This window comes from Schistocerca serialis, chromosome 7 (assembly GCF_023864345.2).
Source record: "Schistocerca serialis cubense isolate TAMUIC-IGC-003099 chromosome 7, iqSchSeri2.2, whole genome shotgun sequence".
Taxonomy (NCBI): domain Eukaryota; kingdom Metazoa; phylum Arthropoda; class Insecta; order Orthoptera; family Acrididae; genus Schistocerca; species Schistocerca serialis.
The window spans coordinates 422,591,740-422,613,084 of record NC_064644.1 but is presented as its reverse complement, the minus strand read 5'-3'; the positions used below and the strand labels follow the sequence as shown (position 1 = coordinate 422,613,084).

Genomic DNA, 21,345 nt, shown 5'->3' with positions numbered 1-21,345 from the left:
ATTAACTGTAATTAGGAGAAGGTTAATGATTCTTAATTATACTCTGTAACTGAAAAGAATGCGATTATTTCATAATATTTTGTAACCAGGAAAAGAAGGCTACTGATTCTATGTAAAACAATTAATGAACATTTTTCTGTAATACTACATACTTGGTACAGAAATGTTCAATAACTGGGCTATGAATGCCACAAACTACTAATTAAGTCTGTAATTGTCGATATTATGTGACTTGATGTCCTTCACCTCATAAGCTGACTACCCTGAATTACTGCAATGTCCATTTGTCCTGTTTATCCCAGTGATCATGGAGCACTATATTTGGTTTTGCACTAATTCTACGTTGGTGTGCCTTGTAAAAGTGTGGTGTTGACACGACATGCTGTCCACCACCATGAGCGATGAAGACATTATTATGGTCCCACTGTTTGGTGTACGTAATGTACTGCCAAAATGAAAACATGGAACATTACTACGACAGTTCAGTGTCTTGGCTACACTGATAAATTCTGATGGGAAAAGAACTTCAAGTTGTGTCACTTGGTGTTGTACTTCTGTGGAAAGATATGGACTTTCAGAGCAGCTGTGTGCAATCTAAAGTGCTACAACCATGATGCAATCCTTCCCTTTCCTATCCTGATTCTTGTCACATAAAAAAAAAAAAAATAAAAAAAATAAAAAAAATAAAAAATTTTTTTTGGTAACATCATTTATGTTCATAGGTTATACATTTTTCGATTCGCTGAACTCCAATGCGAGTACACTTATGTCACTTGTCAACATAATATTTTTTGCCAGTCTGTTCATTTGTTCTGAATATGCTAAAGAATTTTCAGTGCCTGTGCACTTTGTTATCTGTCAAATAATTTGTATATACTTTTCTGATTTGCTACTATGTTTTGTACTCACATTTTGTCTTTGTCTGATATATTTTGTACTTAGTGCGTGTGCACAACATTTACTTTATGTACTACATCTAATTATTCTTGCCAGTCTGTTTATTTGTTCTGCATATGCTAAAGAATTTCTTCAGTGCCTGTGCACTTTATTATCTGTCAAATAATTTGTATATACATTTTTCTGATTTGCTACTATGTTTTGTACTCACGTTTTGTCTTTGTCTGATATATTTTGTACTTAGTGCGTGTGCACAACATTTAAATATTCTGTAAGTTGTAGAAATTTGTTAATTAAAGAAAAATTTTGCCGCGCTTGGCAAGTCCAAATGACTCACCATCGCTGCCAAATTTTTGCCCCTCCAGTGGAGGGTTATGAAACACGTATGTAACATAGCAGCGATGGCGAGGCATTGTAGCATCTGTGACCAGAGAGTATGCGCTTGACCGCGCGAGTGTTGCGAGCGGTTCTCAGTCAGTCTGTCGTTGCGAGTCTGTCAAGTAGTCGTTGCGAGTCTGTCGGTCAGTCGTTGCGAGTCTGTAGCTCTGTCTAGTTGTCGCTATGCAGAGCAGTACTTTGTCAGTAGTTGTCGCGTGCGGTACGCTAATAGTCGTCATGCAGAGCGGTCGGTCAGTAGTAACAGCCCAGTGCGGTTGTATGATGTAGGCGGTCGGCAACACTGGTCAAGATGGTGAATAAGGTATACCATTAATTAATATAATCATTAGATAATGTAAAAAATTTATTTATTGTAATTATTCTCCAACAAGTTCCCTAATAATAATTTTTATTTCAAAAGCATTTTTCAAAAATTTAATTTTTTTATTGAACTAAAGATCTCGTTGCACTTCCCATTTCATTCCACTTCTTTTGAAGAAAAATTTCACTAGAATCACAAAAAAAAAGAGAATATTATTATTTGCAATGCAGTTCCTCCAAGCGGTGCGCAACAACAAGAGCAGATATGTGACATCCATTTATTCTGAGGTAAGACTTTAATTCTGATTGTTTTACACAGGGCCAAAGACCGATATTTCGGTTTAATTGAATTTTCTTGTCACTGAATGGACTTTAATTTTTTTATGAAAAACTTATATTTGAGTCAGATTGCGAATTTCACATTTTTTGTTGCCATTGTCAGTACATTTCATTGTGGGCAGGTTACGCATAGAGCAATGTCCATCAGCATTTCTAATTAGTATCGTCCTTTTCTTTAAAAATTTTGTGGGGAGGTTACACTTGGCTCCCATTTCTATTAAGTATTGCTTTATTTTCTTTTAAAATTGCGGTGGGGAGGTTACAACACAAACAGCAGTTGACCGGCGTTGCCTGGTGAAACGTTGCTGTGATGCCTCGTGTAAGGAGGAGAAATGCTTACCATCACGTTTCCGACTTTGATAAAGGTCGGATTGTTGCCTATCGCGATTGCGGTTTGTCGTATCGCGACATTGCTGCTCGCACTGGTCGAGATCCAATGACTCTTAGCAGGATATGGAATCGGTGGGTTCAGGAGGGTAATACGGAACGCCGTGCTGGATCCCAACGGTCTCGTATCACTAGCAGTCGAGATGACAGGCATCTTATTCGCATGGCTGTAACGGATCGTGCAGCCACGTCTCGATCCCTGAGTCAACAGATGGGAACGTTTGCAAGACAACAATCATCTGCACGAACAGTTCGACGACGTTTGCAGCAGCATGGACTATCAGCTCGGAGACCATGGCTGCGGGTACCCTTGACGCTGCATCAGAAACAGGAGCACCTGCGATGGTGTACTCAACGACGAACCTGGGTGCACGAATGGCAGAACGTCTTTTTTTCTGTTCACAGCATCATGATGGTCGCATCCGTGTTTGGCGACATCGCGTGTTTTCGTCATCGCCATACTGACGTACTACCCGGCGTGATGGTATGGGGTGCCATTGGTTACACGCGTCGGACACCTGTTGTTCGCATTAACGGCACTTTGAACAGTGGACGTTACATTTCAGATGTGTTACGACCCGTGGCTCTGCCCTTCATTCGATCCCTGCGAAACCCTACATTTCACGACCGCATCTTGCACGTCCTGTACGGGCCTTTCTGGATACAGAAAATGTTCGACTGTTGCCCTGGCCAGCACATTCTCCAGATCTCTCCCCAATTGAAAACTTCTGGTCAATGGTGGCCGAGCAACTGGCTCGTCACAATTCGCAAGTCACTACTCTTGATGAACTGTGGTATCGTGTTGAAGCTGCATGGGCAGCTGTTCCTGTACACGCCATCCAAGCTCTGTTTGACTCAATGTCCAGGCGTATCAAGGCCGTTATTACGGCCAGAGGTGGTTGTTCTGGGTACTGATTCCTCAGAATCTATGCACCCAAATTGCGTGAAAATGTAATCACATGTCAGTTCTAGTACAATATATTTGTCCAATGGATACCCGTTTATCATCTGCATTTCTTCTTGGTGTAGCAATTTTAATGGCCAGTAGTGTATCTAAAGGGCCACAAAAAAGTTTCAGTTCGAAAACCGTAGAGACCGTAGTGGGTGTGCCAATAGGCAAAATAGCCGTGAGTATTGAGGCAATCATCCTAGCGACGCACCAAGCTGAAAATACCCGTTTGGTAAAACAAAGGACCGAAGACGAAATAATCGCGTGGGGAAGGATTAGGGCTACAGAGCGGGTGCTCGGGTATTTTCCACTTGCGTTGGCGTAACTTCCGCGTTACGACAGTTGCGATATGGAGACGTGCGTTGCCATGTGGCAGCATCTCCCCTTGGCGCACCATTTTCGATAGACATGCTCCCCCATGTACATTCTTTATTCTTCGATTCACCTCCACCGCTATTTTTCCTCCAGCAGCCAAGAGAAGAATAACAACACGTTGGTCCATGCTGCATTTGGTAATAATGTCGCCATTGTTCATGTTTACCCATTTACCGCAGGCACGTCGGAATGACACGAATACACAACTAATCCCTCACCTATACGTCGCCGCTTATAAACTAGCATCGGAATCGCGCTAGGCTGCTTATACACCGGAGCAACGCCCTCAAACGGAAACTTACATAACTTGGAGATGAAGAATTCGTGGTAGATCAAATATGTCCGTCCGTGGAAGGAGTAAAGCATGGTGTAGTACTCAACCTTCAAAGAATGTTTTACGACAATGAGCTCATTTGTTTTTAGGATAGTGTTCGTTAAACTGAAATAAAGTTACATTCAAAGGTCCTCGAATTTATATTTAAACCCAGACTCATTTGAAAAACATTTTTTTTTTAAAGAGAGACTGAATGTAAGTGAAAGTGAAGAAATGTGATGAAGTACTTACCCTATTAAAAACTAAACTCCTTCTGAACAGGCCTTGGAATGCCCAACGGCACCGACCGGCCGCCGTGTCATCCTCAGACCACAGGCGTCTTTAGATGCGGATATGGAGGGGCATGTGGTCAGCACACCGCTCTCCCGGTCGTATGTCAGTTTATGAGACTGGAGCTGCTGCTTCTCAATCAAGTAGCTCCTCAGTTTGCCTCACAAGGGCTGAGGACACCCCGCTTGCCAACAGCACTCGGAAGACCGGATGGTCACCCATCCAAGTGCTAGTCCAGCCCGACAGCGCTTACCTTCGGTGATCTGAAGGAAACCTGTGTTACCACTGCGGCATGGCCGTTGGCACTTACCCTATTACAAAAGTAAAAAGTGTTTGTTTCATTTCCACACCTACATAGGAGAAAATTGCCCAAGATTTTGTGCATGTTTCTTACCCAGACAGAATTACAATTTGGCTCAGATTTCAGAAGAAACAGCAAAGTGAAGCTAACTACTAATGAAATATGTTACAGATGTGTGTGAAATACATGGTGTGGAAAAAGTATACAAACACCGCGAGGACTGATTGCTTGAACATACCTGTAATGGCAGAAGCTGAGCCAAGCATGGAGGTTGCGCTGTTGTATTTGTGCAGTGGCCACGAACGGCACCTACCCAAAGTCCTCAATACAAGTGTGAATCCTGGTCAGAGCAGTATTCTGTGTAGTTGTGAGTGCATTACGTCGGAGCTCAGTGCAAATTGTTGGTATTCGTGTGGTGGGTGCTTCTGTAGCGAAGATAGACAGTCTTTGGTTTTTCAGGAAGCACCATACCGAAAATTTATACCAAAAAGGGAAAGCGAAAAGACATCATCCGTTGCGTCACAACCTGAACGAAAATGTGTGTTGAGTGATTGTGACAGACGGTCATAGAAGACGATTGTGTTGAAAAATAAGAGGACGACAGCTGAAAAAGTCAGTGTAGAACTGAAAGTCGCACTCGCGAACATCGTCAGCACCAGAACAACACGAAGGGAGCTCCATAAGCTGAGAACTGCAGGCGAGTTGTTGACGCAAATGCGCTTAACAGGAGAAGAGAGTTCTGAAACCATGGAACGCGGACAGTGGAGCAGTGGATGAAAGTTATTGGTCCGATGAGTCTCATTTTTCACTTTCTCCAACTTCTGGCCGAGTTTACTTCCTAAGAGAGAAACATGTAAGTGATGATTTGAGAAGCGATATCCTGGTATTCGTGAGTCCCACAGTTATTCTTCAAGCTCGCATACTGCCAAGGATTACGTAGCCATTTTGACTAGTCAGGACCATCTCATGATACGATGTCTGTCCCCCAGTGGTGATGCTATATTACACTACTAGCCATTAAAATTGTTACACCAAGGAGAAATGCAGATGATAAACGGGTATTCATTGGACAAATATATTATACTAGAACTGACATGTGATTACATTTTCACGCAATTTGGGTGCATAGATCCTGAGAAATCAGTACCCAGAACAACCACCTCTGGCCGAAATAACAGCCTTGATACGCCTGGGCATTGAGTCAAACAGATCTTGGATGGCGTGTACAGGTACAGCTGCCCATGCAGCTTCAACACGATACTACAGTTCATCGACAGTAGTGACTGGCGTATTGTGACGAGCCAGTTGCTCGCCCACCATTGACCAGACGTTTTCAGTTGGTGAGAGATCTGGAGAATGTGCTGGCCACGGCAACAGTCTAACATTTTCTGAATCCAGAAAGGCCCGTACAGGACCTGCAACATGCGGTCGTGCATTATCCTCTTAAATGTAGGGTTTCGCAGGGATCGAATGAAGAGTAAAGTCACGGGTCGTAACACATCTGAAATGTAACGTCCACTGTTCATAGTGCCGTCAATGCGAACAAGAGGTGACCGAGACGTGTAACCAATGGCACCCCATACCATAATGCCAGGTGATGACGAATACACGCTTTCAACGTGCGTTCACTGCGATGTCGCCAAACACGAATGCGACCATCATGATGCTGTAAACAGAACCTGGATTTATCCGAAAAAAATGACGTTTACCATTCGTAGGTTCGTCGTTGAGTACACCATCGCAGGCGCTCCTGTCTGTGATGCAGTGTCAAGGGTAACCGCAGCCATAGTCTCCGACGTGATAGTCCATGCTGCTGCAAACGTCGTCGAACTGTTCGTGCAGATGGCTTTTGTCTTGCAAACGTCCCCATCTGGTGACTCAGGGATCGAGACGTGGCTGCACGATCCGTTACAGCCATACGGATAAGATGCCTGTCATCTCGACTGCTAGTGATACGAGACCGTTGGGATCCAGCACGGCGTTCCGTATTACCCTCCTGAACCCACCGATTCCATATTCTGCTAACAGTCATTGGATCTCGACCAACGCGAACAGCAATGTCGCGATACGATAAACCGTAATCGCGATAGGCTACAATCCGACCTTTATCAAAGTCGGAAACGTGATGGTACGCATTTCTCCTCCTTACACGAGGCATCACAACAACGTCTCACCAGTTGGTCAACTGCCGTTTTTTTTTTTTTTTTTTTTTTTTTGAGAAATCGGTTGGAAACTTTCCTCATGTCAACACATTGTAGGTATCGCCATCGGCGCCAACCTTGTGTGAATGCTCTGAAAAGCTAATCATATCACAGCATCTTCTTCCTGTCATTTAAATTACGCGTCTGTAGCACGTCATCTTCGTGGTGTAGCAATTTTAATGGCCAGTAGTGTAAATGGTGTAGGCTCTGGCAGTCAACCCCGAATGTAAGTAAATGTAACATATTGCTCATATACAGCAGAAGAAATCTACTACTGTACAACTACACCATTGATGACAAACTGCTGGAAAGATTATCCACCGTGAAATATCTAACACAATCTATACGCAGGGGCGGGCAGCGGCCACAAGTGGAATCGCAGCATAAAACGAATAGTAGGAAAAGCAGATGCTAGACTGAGATTCATAGAAAGAATCTAAAGGAAACATAATTCATCCACGAAAAATGTGGCTTATAAGGCAATTGTTCCACCGACTGAGTATTGTTCATTAACCAGGGACCCTTACCACGTAGGACTGACAGAGGAGAGACAGAAAGAGAGAGAGAGAGACAGAGAGAGAGAGAGAGAGAGAAACCAACGGAGAGCAGCGCATTTCGTCAGGGGATTGTTCAGTCTGCGTGAGAGCGCTACAACAAAATCCAGCGGCAGACGCTATAAAAGAGACGTTATGCATAACGGAGATATTTAGTATTGAAACTTCGAGAGATTGCTTTTTCGGGAAGAGTCGGAAATATATTACTTCCTCCTGTGTATGCCTTGCGAAATGACCACCACAAGAAAATTGGAGAAAATAGAGCTAATACACAGGCTCACCAACAATCGTTCGCGGGTAGAACAGGGGAGGAGGGATCAGTTAGTTGTACCAGAAGTACCCACCGTCAGATGGATTGCGGAGTACTGATGAAGACGATGGTGACATACTTCGGTTTCCCTTTGTGAAGGAATATTGGAATGGAAAGTAGTAGGGGAAAGATGCGGGAGACCCGCACCGCCGTACTAGGCAAGGTCATAATGGAGGTGGTTTGGCGTTGCCTTCCTCCGACCGTAATGGGGATGAATTATGATGATGACGACGACAAAACAAAACCCAGTCACCTCGGAGCAGGTATTAATCCCTGTCCCCGCCGGGAATCGAACCCGCGATCCGGTGCTTTTTTTATTTTTTATTTATTTAAATCTCATTTTGTTCGAATTTGTTCGTTGCATCTACTCGGGGCGGACGTCGTAAGACATCCGTTTAAGTTGTTGATCGATTAACTCAGTTTTTTTTTTATTACAGAGGGAGCTAACCGTCTGACCGAACACGCTGAGCTACCGTGCCGGCATGCTCGGGAAGCAAGAACGCTACCACGAGACCACCAGCGGCGAACGAAGGAATATTAGAAGGCAAAATTTAACATCTCGCTTTTTGTTTTGCTTTTTTCTATTTTCTAATTTCTGTCTCGCTCACAGGCATAAGGACGCTGATTTGTGTGCTGCTGATAATCTTAACATACGGCTAAAATGTCTTGAACTTTTGGACAGGTTGTACGTTCCCAAACGAAGTAACAAATCCATTGCTTCTTCCAACTTACTGGTCGTGTAGTGACTGCAATGCAAAAACTAAAGAAACTATCTCCTGCAGAAGTGTGTCCACAATCTTTCTGCTCGCGAATGGAATAAGAAGAGGAACAAAATGAGATCTTTGTGCAATGCACTTTCGGCCATAACCGCACGGTGGCTTACGGAGTACAGGTATAGAACCAGATGTTGGTCTCGTGATAATATTTTTCTCCAGTACTTACCGAAGGGTTCACGCATTGCTGTCTTGGTATTTCAGCGCATTTCATTTGGTGATAGAAAAAAAATTCGCAGAATACAAATATTGATTCGCAAATATTGTCAACTTTCTTCATAATTACATTTTACCCACATCCTACAGGGCTCAAGAAGACCATGATGAAGTCCCTTATAGTATCTGCGGCTGGTTCGGACTTCCGAGCAAGTTTACCTAACGGTGCACTGACCTACTTTCACTTGTGACGTCATGCACCAGGCAGTTGGGAGAATACCTGACGTGCTTTCACTAACGGTCGCCTCTACCCCCGGCCTGCGATAGCTCACTTGTCTTGCAGATTTCTCCATCACACAGGGATCTGTACTTAAGAGGTCCTGCGGAAGTTTCGACATTCCCAGGATTTTTTCTTTTTTTTGCAATTTCCACTAATTTGTACTGCTTTTGTAAATTGTTCGTAAGTAGCCCATTAACTGTAGCAACACCAACGTATTTTTCACAAAGCGCGTTACCAAGAGGGGAGGGGGTACTTTATGCCCCACCATAAAAAAACTGAAAAGTAAACAAAATCGTTAATTTTGTTGACTTATATTAAAACATACTTTCAGTAACCTGCACTGCAAATGGGAGGGGAGAGGGTAGAGTTACTTAATGCCCATCATAAAAAAGTATACAAAATTCGTTAAGTGTCATTGAGCTTTACTCACAGCTTATGTTTCAGAGAGATATTCATGTAGAATTAAGGTCCTGAAAGCGTAAATATTGAATATGATGTTCATTGGGGGAAAGTTACATCTACTACTAAAAATTAAATTTTTGGGATAAATTAAAAAGAAAAAATTACCATATTCATGGAATATGGCAGCAGAATTCATTAAAATGCAATAAATTTTTTTTTCAAAATTTTAAGATAGAAATAAAGTGATTAGATTACAATATTTTCGAAAGTTGGACACAATGCACCCCCCCGCCCCCCCCCCCCCCTCCGCACACACACACAGACACACACACACACACACACACACACACACATCCTCCTCTTGTTATTGCGAGTGTTAACGTACAAACCTCCTCATACAGAATACCTGAAATGAGTTCGGGCCCTAGTGCTGGTACTTTCTTTCAGTTTGCGCATTTTTGGAAATTTTCTATTATTTCGATACTTATTCATGGCTTTTTTACATATTCGTTTTTAATATAATTTTGTTGTTAAGTTCGTTGACATGCATCGTGTTTTACATCTACATTTAGATGCCTGCTCTGCAGTTCACACTTTCGTTCCTGGCACACGGTTCATCGAACCACTTTCACACTATTTCTCTGCCGTTGCACTTTCGAACAGCGCACGGGAAAAACGAACACATAAATCTCTTCGTGCGAGCTCTGATTTTTCTGATTTTATTACGATGACAATTTCTCCCTATGTAGGTGGGCGTCAACAAAATATTTTCGCATTCGGAGGAAAAAAAAGAGGCAAATTTCGTGAAAGTATCTCGCCGCGTCGAAAGATGCCTTTTTTTTAAAAATGATAGCCACCTCAACTCGCATATCATACCCGTGACACTCTCTCCCCTGTTTCGCTATAGTACAAAATGAGTTGCCCTTCTTTGAGCTTTTCCGATGTCCTCCTTCAATCTTAACTTCAGTAGTTACGCTAACGTGACAAAAACCGCATACGGGACGCATTTTTTTCTTTACATACGGCTTTCATATTTATGATGGTTGTAGTTGGACGTTCGAAACTCAGCAACTGAATCACATTCAGTTTCTCCTGCGCTGATGTGCTTTGCTTGAATATTTTCGTTACATGGGTCGTGAGTTAGACCTCTAGAGGTCGTATTTCTTTACGGCAGTCAGTGCGCACTGATCTTTACCTCTCAGAGCTATTATTTTAATGCTCAAAGTGCGATATTTTTTCCTTACGTCAGATGCTTTGCGTTTGTTCAAGAAGACGAACCATGGCTGTACAAAGAACGTGGCGCGATAGACCCCCGCCAAGGGCGCAGGCACAAGAAGGGTTCGCAAAAACTGACCTGAAAAAAAAAAGGGGCTTCAGAATTAACCGGAAAAGGTACATGAGCTTTTCTGTTCGTCGTATTCCTACCTTCTGCCTGCGATAAGAAGACTTGCCTCGGTCCGCTACTTTGAAAACACGCTGTCGTCACCCCGTCATTTCTACGGCGGCATTTAATCTAAGTACCATCAGAAAGAAATGATTCGTGCCCAACAAATGTCTATTGCTGACATTGTGCCAGCAGTGCTTTTGATGTACACAGCCGCCGCCTACACAGCCAGCGCCTCAGGCGATCCTGACACAGCTCTCTTATATGCAACAATTGAGCTATGGTATGTAGGATCTCAGAAGTCAGTGAATGGGTCATGAGGCAGATTATTATGCCATCAGCTTAGCGGCCACTGCTGCATGGCGTGCACATATTTTTTTGGTTTTATTTAATCGACTTTTTGTGTCGTTCACAAGTAGCAACATCTTTCTAAGCTTTTCACGCTAATTAAGGCCATATAAGCATGGTCATTTCCGAGTGTATTTCTGACCAAAAAGCGATTCTGGTAGCTGGAGTCCAAAGGTTTTGTTATCAAGCCTCTTGCGTTCTTGTGGAGATAATTCTATAGTAACTTTCATCCCATAAGAATCATTTCTTTATATCTAACCGAGAAGTACAATGCCAATTTTCATAAATTTAGCTTTAATTATTTTAATGTAACGAAAAAAATTTTTTTTTCAAAGTTTTCATCCCTTTTGCACTTCCTTAGCGGTTGAATTTTCAGAAACACTGAAACACGTATTTCTTTTATTACTAACAGAGAAGTCAAATACCAGCTGCCATAGATGTAGCCTTAAAAATTCTATAGTAGTTTTTTAGCAACTATTTATTTTGAAAAAACTTTCATCCACTATTTCACCCCCTTTGTGGTTGAATTTCCAAAAATGCTGAAACACGTATTTTTTATTTCTTGACAGAGAAAGAAAATACCAGTTTTCGTCGTTCTAGCTTCAAAATTCTCTTCATAGCTACATACTTTCAAAAAGCCTTTCGTCCCCTATTTCACCCCCTTAGGAATGGAATTTCGGACAATCTCTTCTTAAACTATGCCTACGTTTTGAGATCAACGCCCTCTTCAGAGTTCGAGTTTCTATTCTTAGCTGTTTGGGATGGGCGATGAAGATTCAGTGGGTAGTCTGACCCTATTTCACCCCATTAGGGGCTGGATTTCTAAAAACAGTGAAACACGTGTTTTTTCATCTCTAACCGGGAAGCCAAACACCAATTTTCAAAGGTTTAACCTTAACAATGCTTTCGTAATGAAATATTTTCATAAAGCGTTTCACCGCCTGTTTCACACTCTTGGAGGAGAATCCAAATACAAATTTTCATAGATTTAGCTTAAAAAACGCTTGTACAGTGAAATATTTCCTTTTCACCCCCCATAGATATTGAATTTCCAAAAACAGTGAAACACGTAGTTTTTTATTTCTAACTGAGAAGCCAAATTTACATTTTCAGATTTACCTTTAAAAAAGCTTCCATTGTAAAACACTTTAATTAAAAAATCTCATCCCCTATTTCACCGCCCTTACGGTTTTTATTTCCAAAAACACGGAAACAAGTATTTTTTATTTGTAACAGAGAAGTTAAATAGCAATGTTCATAGATGTAGCTTTAATAATACTTTATTAGTCCTTTAATAATGAATTATTTTCAAAAGAAAATCTTTCACACCCATAGAGTTATCTTTCACCCCCATAGAGTTAAACTATCAAAAATGCTAAAACACGTATTTCTTTATTTTTGACCGAGAAACCAAGTTTTCGTAGGTCTAGCTACAAAATTCCCAGAAAGGTACGACATAGCAAGGGAATGGAGGCAATACTGGTCGCTGAATAATCACCATCCTCTCATCACCGATTTCGATCCTTCGATACCGGTGGAAGGAATGCAAATGTCCAGAAGAACTTGGTGCAGACTTAATCGTGTGAGGACTAACCACGGGAGGTTCAAATGGCTCTGAGCACTATGGGACTTAACATCTATGGTCATCAGCCCCCTAGAACTGAGAACTACTTAAACCTAACTAACCTAAGGACATCACACAACACCCAGTCATCACGAGGTAGAGAAAATCCCTGACCCCGCTGGGAATCGAACCCGGGCGTGGGAAGCGAGAACGCTACCTCACGACCACGAGCTGCGGACCCACGGTAGGTGTAAGGCCATTCTCCACAAATGGAAACTCACTGATGACCCACGATGCGACTGTGGTGCAAAAGAACAAACAATCCATCACCTGATCTTCGAATGTCCTGCCAGGAGGTTTGAAGGAGAATGGAGGGATATCATGAATGCTACTTCACGTGCTGTTCAGTGGGTGACCTGCTTAGATGCGGACTTGTAATAGCTACAGCGGCTGTCTCCCTAATCTTTCGCATATTGTTGTTTGCATCAATCATTTAATAATATATGGGTAATTCGTTTATTATGTTTATTATTAGTTTGTGCGCAGTTTTACTCTGTAGATGCCATACGCTAAATAAATAAATAAGCTACAAAACTGCTTTAATAGCGACATTTTTCAAATAAACACTTCATCCCCTTAGAGTTGGAATTTCGCAAAATCCCTTCTTAAACGACCCCTACAGTATAAGATCCACTCTTCAAATTTAAAGTATCTATCATTAGCGGTTAGGGCTGCGCGATGATGGGTCAGGCAATCAATGAGTCACTCAGGACATTGCCTTTTATACACAGAGAAGATTTAACGGAAAGACTTGTGACTTTTGTCGGTTTCTGCCGCCTGAGTAGTCCATAACTCAAACATCTGGTGTTGTAAGTATGCCTTACATGTATATTAGGCATTCGTATTTTATCGTTATTCTATCGCGAATAAAACTCTGAACACTAGAGCATCGATAAAGTGTGAAGTTTCTTTGCTTATCACTGTTCCAAATATTTAACTCATGTAGGTCTTGTACACCGTCTGATCAAAAGTATCGAGACAGTCATACGAGAGGCGTTTGAAAAGTCCGTGCAAAGACCGAGAGATGGCACCACGGGCGTGTATCGAAGTCATGTTTAGTTAGTAGCATCTTTGAAGGAACGCACACCAAGTTTCAGCCTTATTGGTGTATTTTTTTGTGTTTGGCATTCGTGTGAATCAAGGAAGTCGAGTGATTGACAAAAAATGGACGAAAAAGAATTTCGTGTGGTGATTAAACATTACTTTATGAAAAGCAAAGCTTGATAACATTACGGTGACTCTGCACCTTCGATTAGAACAGTTTATAAGTGGTTTCAAAATATTCGGAGTGGCCATATGGGCACAAGTGATGCTGAACATTTTGGACGACCTGTGGAGGTAACGACTCCAGAAATCATTGATAAAATCCATGATATGGTGATGGATGACAGAGGAGTTAAGGTGCGCGAGACTGATGGTACTGTGGGAATCTCGAATGAACGGGTACATAATATTTTGCTTAAACATTTGGACATGAGAAAGCTATCCACAAGATGGGTTCCGCGACTGCTCATGCTTGACCAAAAAGGGAATCGTATGAAGTGTTGCAAGGATTGTTTGCGGTTGTTAAAGAAGAATCCACAGGACTTAAAGCTTCGTTTCGTCACTGTGGATGAAACATGAATACATTACTATACTCCTGAGACCAAACAACAATCTAAACAATGGGTTACCAAGGGAGAATCTGCACCAAAGAAGGCGAAGACCATTCCTTCGGCCGGCAAGGTTATGGTGAATGTATTTTAGGATTCGCAAGGGATAATCCTCATCGACTATCTGGAAAAGGGTAAAAGTATTACAGGTGCATATTATTCATCGTTATTGGACCGTCTGAAAACAGAGCTGCAAGAAAAACGCCGGCGATTGGACCGCAAAAAAGTCCTTTTCCATCACAACAATACACCAGCACACAACTCAGCAGTTGTGGTCCCAAAATTAATGGAAATAGGACTCCAACTCGTTTGACATCCCCCCTATTCTCCAGTCTTGGATCCCTCAGACTACTATTTGTTCCCCAATTTGAAGATATGGCTGGCGGGACAAAGATTTTATTCAGACGAGGAGGTGATTGCAGCAACTAATAGCTATTTTGCAGATTTGGACAATTCCTATTATTCGGAAGGGATCAACAAATTAGAACAGCGTTGGGCAAAGTGTATAAGTCTAAAAGGGGAGGATGTCGAAAAATAAAAAAGGTTTACCCCAAACACGTAAGTAGTTTTTATTTTTGCACGGACTTTTCACACCCCTCGTATGTGGTGCGGAATTGGCCAGTAGATGTGCCGAGAGGGAGACCTGCTGGAATACAAGGAGGCGGGAAGTATTGTTTTGTCAGTAGAGAAGCAGTCGCAGCAGAATGTTGTGTCTAGTAGATCGCAGTGATTTCGAACGTGACTAGTCACTGGATGTTATAACAGAGCCAACAGGGACATTTCACCCCTTCTACAGCTGACCAAGTCGACCCTCGGTGATGTGATTGTGAAGTGGAAATGCGACGGCACAACCACAGCTAAACAAGAGAGGATAGACCTGATGTACAGACAGACAGGGTGCATGGGAGCTTAATTATATAAATATGAAATGCAAATAATTTTTTAATTTTTTTAGCTATATGTCCGATTACGAAGTCTCGTAAACGGTTGGCCCTGACTAGTTTTAGTACGCAATCTGACTGCGTAGAATAACAACAAGGAATGAAAGAAAATTTTCGTTAACACAATTAATTAATTAATTAATTAAGTCCCCAGCAACTATAAAACCTACGAAACCAAAACACAAGTGTAATTGTTCTGAGTGTGGAAGTGTGATTCAACGTACACATCTGGCACGGTTCTTCTTCAATAAGACAAGAAATTTTAAATACCATTTATACTGAAGTAATTTAAAAAAATATATAAATACTATAATTGCGTAAGGAAACCAGAATTACACTCTAATACAAGAACACGAGCCAGATGCTTTGTTGACTGAATCTGTAATGACGCATTATTTAAGACACTGAAATAATGAAAAAACAGGGAATATTTTACCTTCATATATATTGACGAAAAGCACTCTGATCATTACAATATCTCCATTCGAACAACATCTGCTGTCTAGCCCATCAAACAACTGCATAAAACATGGAACAAGCACTCTCCACTACGACTTCTCGACAAGAACTTTTCACTACGACATCTCAGCAAGCACTGACTACTACGAGTTCTCGACAAGCACTGCCAGTGGAGGCGGCTGAATAATACTCTTTGGCGCAATCTCTGGCGCTGTGGCTCAGTGTAGCCACCTTTCATATGCCCTTCCTCCACGGGCCAGAATTTGATGGTATTTTTGCCAGCATTGATGGTGAAAATACAACCAAATTCGTCCACAAAAATACAGACAAAAATAAAAGATAATATTAATACGGAAATATCACATAATTAGATAAAATTTTGGCTTTGCACTGACCTTTCAATAACCTAATATATAAAATACAGTAAGCAATACAAATTCTTTCATACATGTGACTTTACATAATAGTTTACACAATACACAAAAAATCAGTTTATACAAATGTTCACATAAAATGCTTTCAAAGATTAAAAAAAAAAAACAAGTAGTTGATAGTTCCAGCAGTAGCACCCAGCAATGTTGAACAGGTGCAAATACCAACAAGTGACATCATTTTAGTAGAAGCAGTTCCATCAGTGGCACCCAGTAATGTTGAACAGGTACAGACACCAACAAATGACATCTTTTCAGTAGAAGCAGTCCATCAGTGGCACCCAGCATTGTTGAACAGGTGCAGACACCAACAAGTGACATTATCTCAGTAGAAGCAGTCCGTCAGTGGCACCCAGCAATGTTGAGCAGGTGCAAACAGCAACAAGTGATATTATTTCAGTAGAATCAGTTCCATCAGTCGCACCCAGTAATGTTGAGCAGGTGCAGACACCAACAAGTGACATCATTTCAATAGAAGCAGTTCCATCAGTTGCACCCAGCAATGTTGAACAGGTGCAGACACCAACAAGTGACATTATCTCAGTAGAAGCAGTTCCATTAGTGGCACCCAGCAATGTTGAACAGGTGCAGACACCAACAAGTGACATCATTTCAGTAGAAACAGTTCCATTAGTGGCACCCAGCAATGTTGAGTAGGTGCAGACACCAACAAGTGACATTTCGGTAGAAGCAGTCCGTCAGTGGCACCTAGCAATGAAGAGCAGGTCCAGACAGCAGTCCATAATATTCACTATCACTAATCACACTGTTCATCAGAGCTTATAAGCAGAAATTAAACATGTCCTAGTGGCACCAATCACGTAGAAAAAGTGCAAGTAACAGTCCATGATATTCACTATCACTAATCACACAGTTCATCAGCAGAAATTAAACATTTCTAAGTGGCACCCATTATGTTGAACAAGTGCAGGTAACAGTCCATAATATTCACTATCACTAATCAGACAGTTCAGGCATGAACAATAGTCTGAATGCACACACAATTGCTTTTACAAAATTATTCTCAATGCTCTTACACTAAACATACAAATTATAACAAACACATAAATCATATCATATAATTGTCATATTAACTATTACAAATACACAAATATTAGTAAACCTATAATATTTATGGGTGTCAGTGCAAGCCACAACAAACAAGTAAAATAATATTTAGGAGGTAAGTCGGTACCACTTTTCTGGGATTAGGAAGGGAAAACACACAAAACACACTCACTCATCTTTCATCCACATTAAGTACTACTGTGTAATTGAATAGTGTTAACTGTGTAAATGCAATTCTGTCAAAATTTGATGTTCATCATGTGTATGAAGTAGTAGTGGCAGCAATGTATATCAGTCAATAATAGTTAGTCAACGTCATAGTCATCATGTCAAGACCAATGTTTGCCAAGCCAGATCAAAATGTACGGTTGCCGAACAACTGTCAGTGTGCCAAGATATGCAAATGCTTCCTCTCTCCAAAAAAAAAGTATATACTGCTTATTGATTTAACAAACTGTGTGTAGACAATCTTCCTTCCACTTTAGTGTTCTAGTCTGCTATCTTCATCCTCCTTGTTCCATAAAACCAACAAAAAAAAAATATGCTCCTCACTTACTTTACCTCTTATCCACCAAAACTCCAATAATTATTAGCATCACATAATCTTAATACTTCAATAATACCTCTTACGTCGATACATATAAACCTTATCATCAATATCATTTACCTTACCTCTTGTCCACCAAAACTCCAATGATCATCAACTTCACATAATCTCAATACCTCAATAATACCTCTTCAATACGTCGATACATATAAACCTTATTATCAATATCATTTCACTTCCATAACAACTCTTTCCTCTAGTCAGTCTCCTCGAACAAGTACAGATAAAAATCCTAGTGCAAACTTCAGTTCATCATCCCATACAATCCGAAGACACAATGTCCACACACAACCTCTGTGTAGTCCATCTGACCCAGATCTTCTACTCATTATGAATTATAAAATACATTTTGGTTACCTTGTCCATCATTAAACAAAAGAAATGCATACATGACCTCTAACAGACTTTAGTTCGAAGAACTCTCAGTAATTAAGTACGATTACGTAGTATGAATGATAGTAATATTTCATAGTGTGTACACCACTTCAAGAATCATGGCAAATCAGAAACACACATGTGGAGTATTTCTTGTGTCAAGTGTCACTTCCTATTTCAATTGCTCACGAAGAATGCAGTGTAATAACTGTCAATGGTCTAACCCTAGTGTTGGTATGTCATGTCGTTGGTTTCCTTCCTAGTAACATAAATTTATACAGCTTCCATAAAACCTCCGCTCATGTGACTTCTATGAAGTTTCTTGTACTAATGTCGTTCGTCGAATTATAGCAGTTCATTTTCTTATCTTAAAAATATAAGGCACTGAGCGTAAGCAAAACATGCAATAGCGAGTAAATATACAAGTGGAGAACAAAATGTCAACAAGTGGATGCAGCACAATCCCTACAACGAGGCTCTGCCAAGCAAACAATCTATAATTAATACCATAGGGTAACCTAAACTCCATGTTTGTACACAGTATATCAGCATTTCTATATACCAAATTAAAGAGTAGTTATGACAACAAAATAGAAATGTGTATATATGGAATCCATACGCAAAGCAGCAAATATATATCTTACATAATAAACAGGTCATTAGCATCATATCAGCATAAGCAAATAAATGTTCATATGTCATCTTAATAAGTAAACATGAAGGCGCAAACAGATACATCACAAAGTATAACCTACATACATAACCATATCAGCACAATTAATCATGTGACAATTATAATTTAAATAAATACGCACAGCAGGCACATAAAAAAAATAATGTGACATCAGTGAAAAAGCATAGCAGACAAGCGATGCATAATATACATAAGTAACAATCTTATTCATTAATCAATCATTGTAAAAATCAGTTAATGTACGCAAGCACGTCGCTTCACAAGTAAATTCATAGAACATGAAATTTAGCACAAAGTATGAATCACATAATCGCGAGCAGAAAATTACGTCTAAAGTACGTACCTAAGTGGAAATATGTTACCTGAAAAATAAACTCAATTAATAGTTACCTTTTTAGTATATTAGTTTCTTCTTCGAAATAACATTCTTCCTGAAATTTTCTCGATAGCAAGTCGTCTTAACGTCGGACACGCACAGAATTTACCTGAAGTTCTTAAATATTTTATAGAACCGTATCCTGAAAAATACTGAACGTTAATAACATAATTCATCAAGTCACTATAGCTTTATACTGAATTTAATCGGAGAAATTAGACTGTGTATTTGTTTACGGCTGTCAGTGCATTCGCACTCAGCGCTCGATCAGCTGTAGGCGCGTGACGTAGGAAGTAGTTTTTTGCGGTCAACGACTGCCTTGTGCGGCGCGCAGACTTGACTGTTGCTTTGAGTATGTGCCGCCGCCAAAACACAGCGCGGTATCCTTGTACTCTCCGCATGTTTACATGTAGCTGTTAGTTTCTCAAAAGTATGTCATTCCACAAAAATTTTAACGTTCGATATATGATGTATTCCTTTAGAGCGTCGAGATTTAAGAGTTTCTACTTCAACAGTGTTATCATGAATAATTTTGCGAATTCTATATGGGCCGTTATAAAGCAGAAAAAATTTGCGACACAAGCCTTTTCCTTTGTGAGACAAACGATGCGACTTAATTAACACCTTTTGGCCAACTGAAAAAGTTTTTTAATGACCAGGACGCTTAGCTGATTTCTCTCTTCTAGCAGCCGCAGGCACAATATTTTGTAGAGCCAGGTTCACAACTTCAGAATGCCGCAGTTTCCGTGTAGGCGGAAAAGGAACGATTTCAGAAATGTGATTTGTCGGTGCTTTTTTTTTTTATATCAGTATAGGCGGTAAAGAAGTTGAGTCATTAGGAAGTTCATTCAGTATGTTTTGAAAAATATGAAGGTACTGATCCCACGTTCTGTGATTCTGATGACAATAAAGACGACACAATTTATTGATTTCCTTCATCCATCTCTCTGAAGCGTTAGATTGAGGGTGAAAAAGTGAAATGAAGATTGGTTTAATCTTACGACGCCGTAGAGTACGAAGCCAAATTTTAGAGCGAAACTGTGATCCATTATCTGATATAACCTTATCAACATGACCCACTTCTTTAAGAAACTGTTTGATGAAAGCATTAGATACTGGACGAGCTGTTGCTTTGCGTAAAGGTGTAAGACACACATATTTTGACGTCAGTTCCACTGCTACAAAAATGTACACAAAACCATTAGTAGAACGAACCACTGGACCGAACAAATCGACTGCAGCCATGTCCTTTAATTTCGCTGGAATGATAGGAAACAACGGTGTTCTATGAGAAATAGTTGGCGGCTTAGCCTTTTGACATAATTTGCATTTGGCAAGAACAGATCGAATACGTTTTTCCATATTACTGAAGTAGCAATTTTCTCGTAATTTATGAAAGCATTTTCTGGGACCAAAGTGTGCATAACTGACATGTGTGTACCAAATCAATTTATTGACCCACTCATCAGGAATACAAACTAACCAAACAGAGTTGTCAACCGATTTTCGTTTAAAAAGAACTTTCCAGATAGTTCGCAAAAACGAGGTGTGGCCAAATTGTCCAATCTAACACGGCGTCTAAGAAAATTACAGACACCAAGGAAACTACGAACATCACGTTTTGTAGTAGGAACAGCATAATTACGAATAGCGTCTAGTTTCTCTGGATCAGGAAGAATACCTTCTGTAGAAATAATGTGACCGAGAAATTTCACCTGAGAACGACCAAATTCAGATTTTTCCAAGTTCACTGTAATGCCAACTCTTGCAAAAATACGTAATACTGAATCCAGAATTTTGTTGTGTTCACTCCAAGAACGTTTAGCAATAAGAATATCGTCAACATATGAAGTAATATTGTCACGAAGATAAACAGGTAAGATTTCGTTTAAACTACGAATGAATGCTGCTGAAGACACAGTAAGTCCAAATGGTAATTTCCGAAATCACTTTTGGGTAAAATAGTCATATCCGGTTATTGTTTACTTACTCTCTAGATAGATTGATAGTAGAAGAGTTGTTTTGACAGATGCAAAGAATAGTAAAAGAGTAGGCAGCGGTGCAGAAAACTAAAAGGGAAATAGCACCACTACAGCTCGGGGCCCTATGCACGCTACGGCACATATTCACTTAGTGTAGTGAATCCCCTGAGGACATTA

The 21,345-nt window shown here is 40.6% G+C and overlaps 1 pseudogene; it reads right to left on the bottom strand.

Moving 5' to 3' along the window:
* Nucleotides 1-4,436: 4,436 nt before the first annotated feature.
* Nucleotides 4,437-4,554, bottom strand: LOC126413390 (5S ribosomal RNA; annotated as a pseudogene).
* Nucleotides 4,555-21,345: the final 16,791 nt, after the last annotated feature.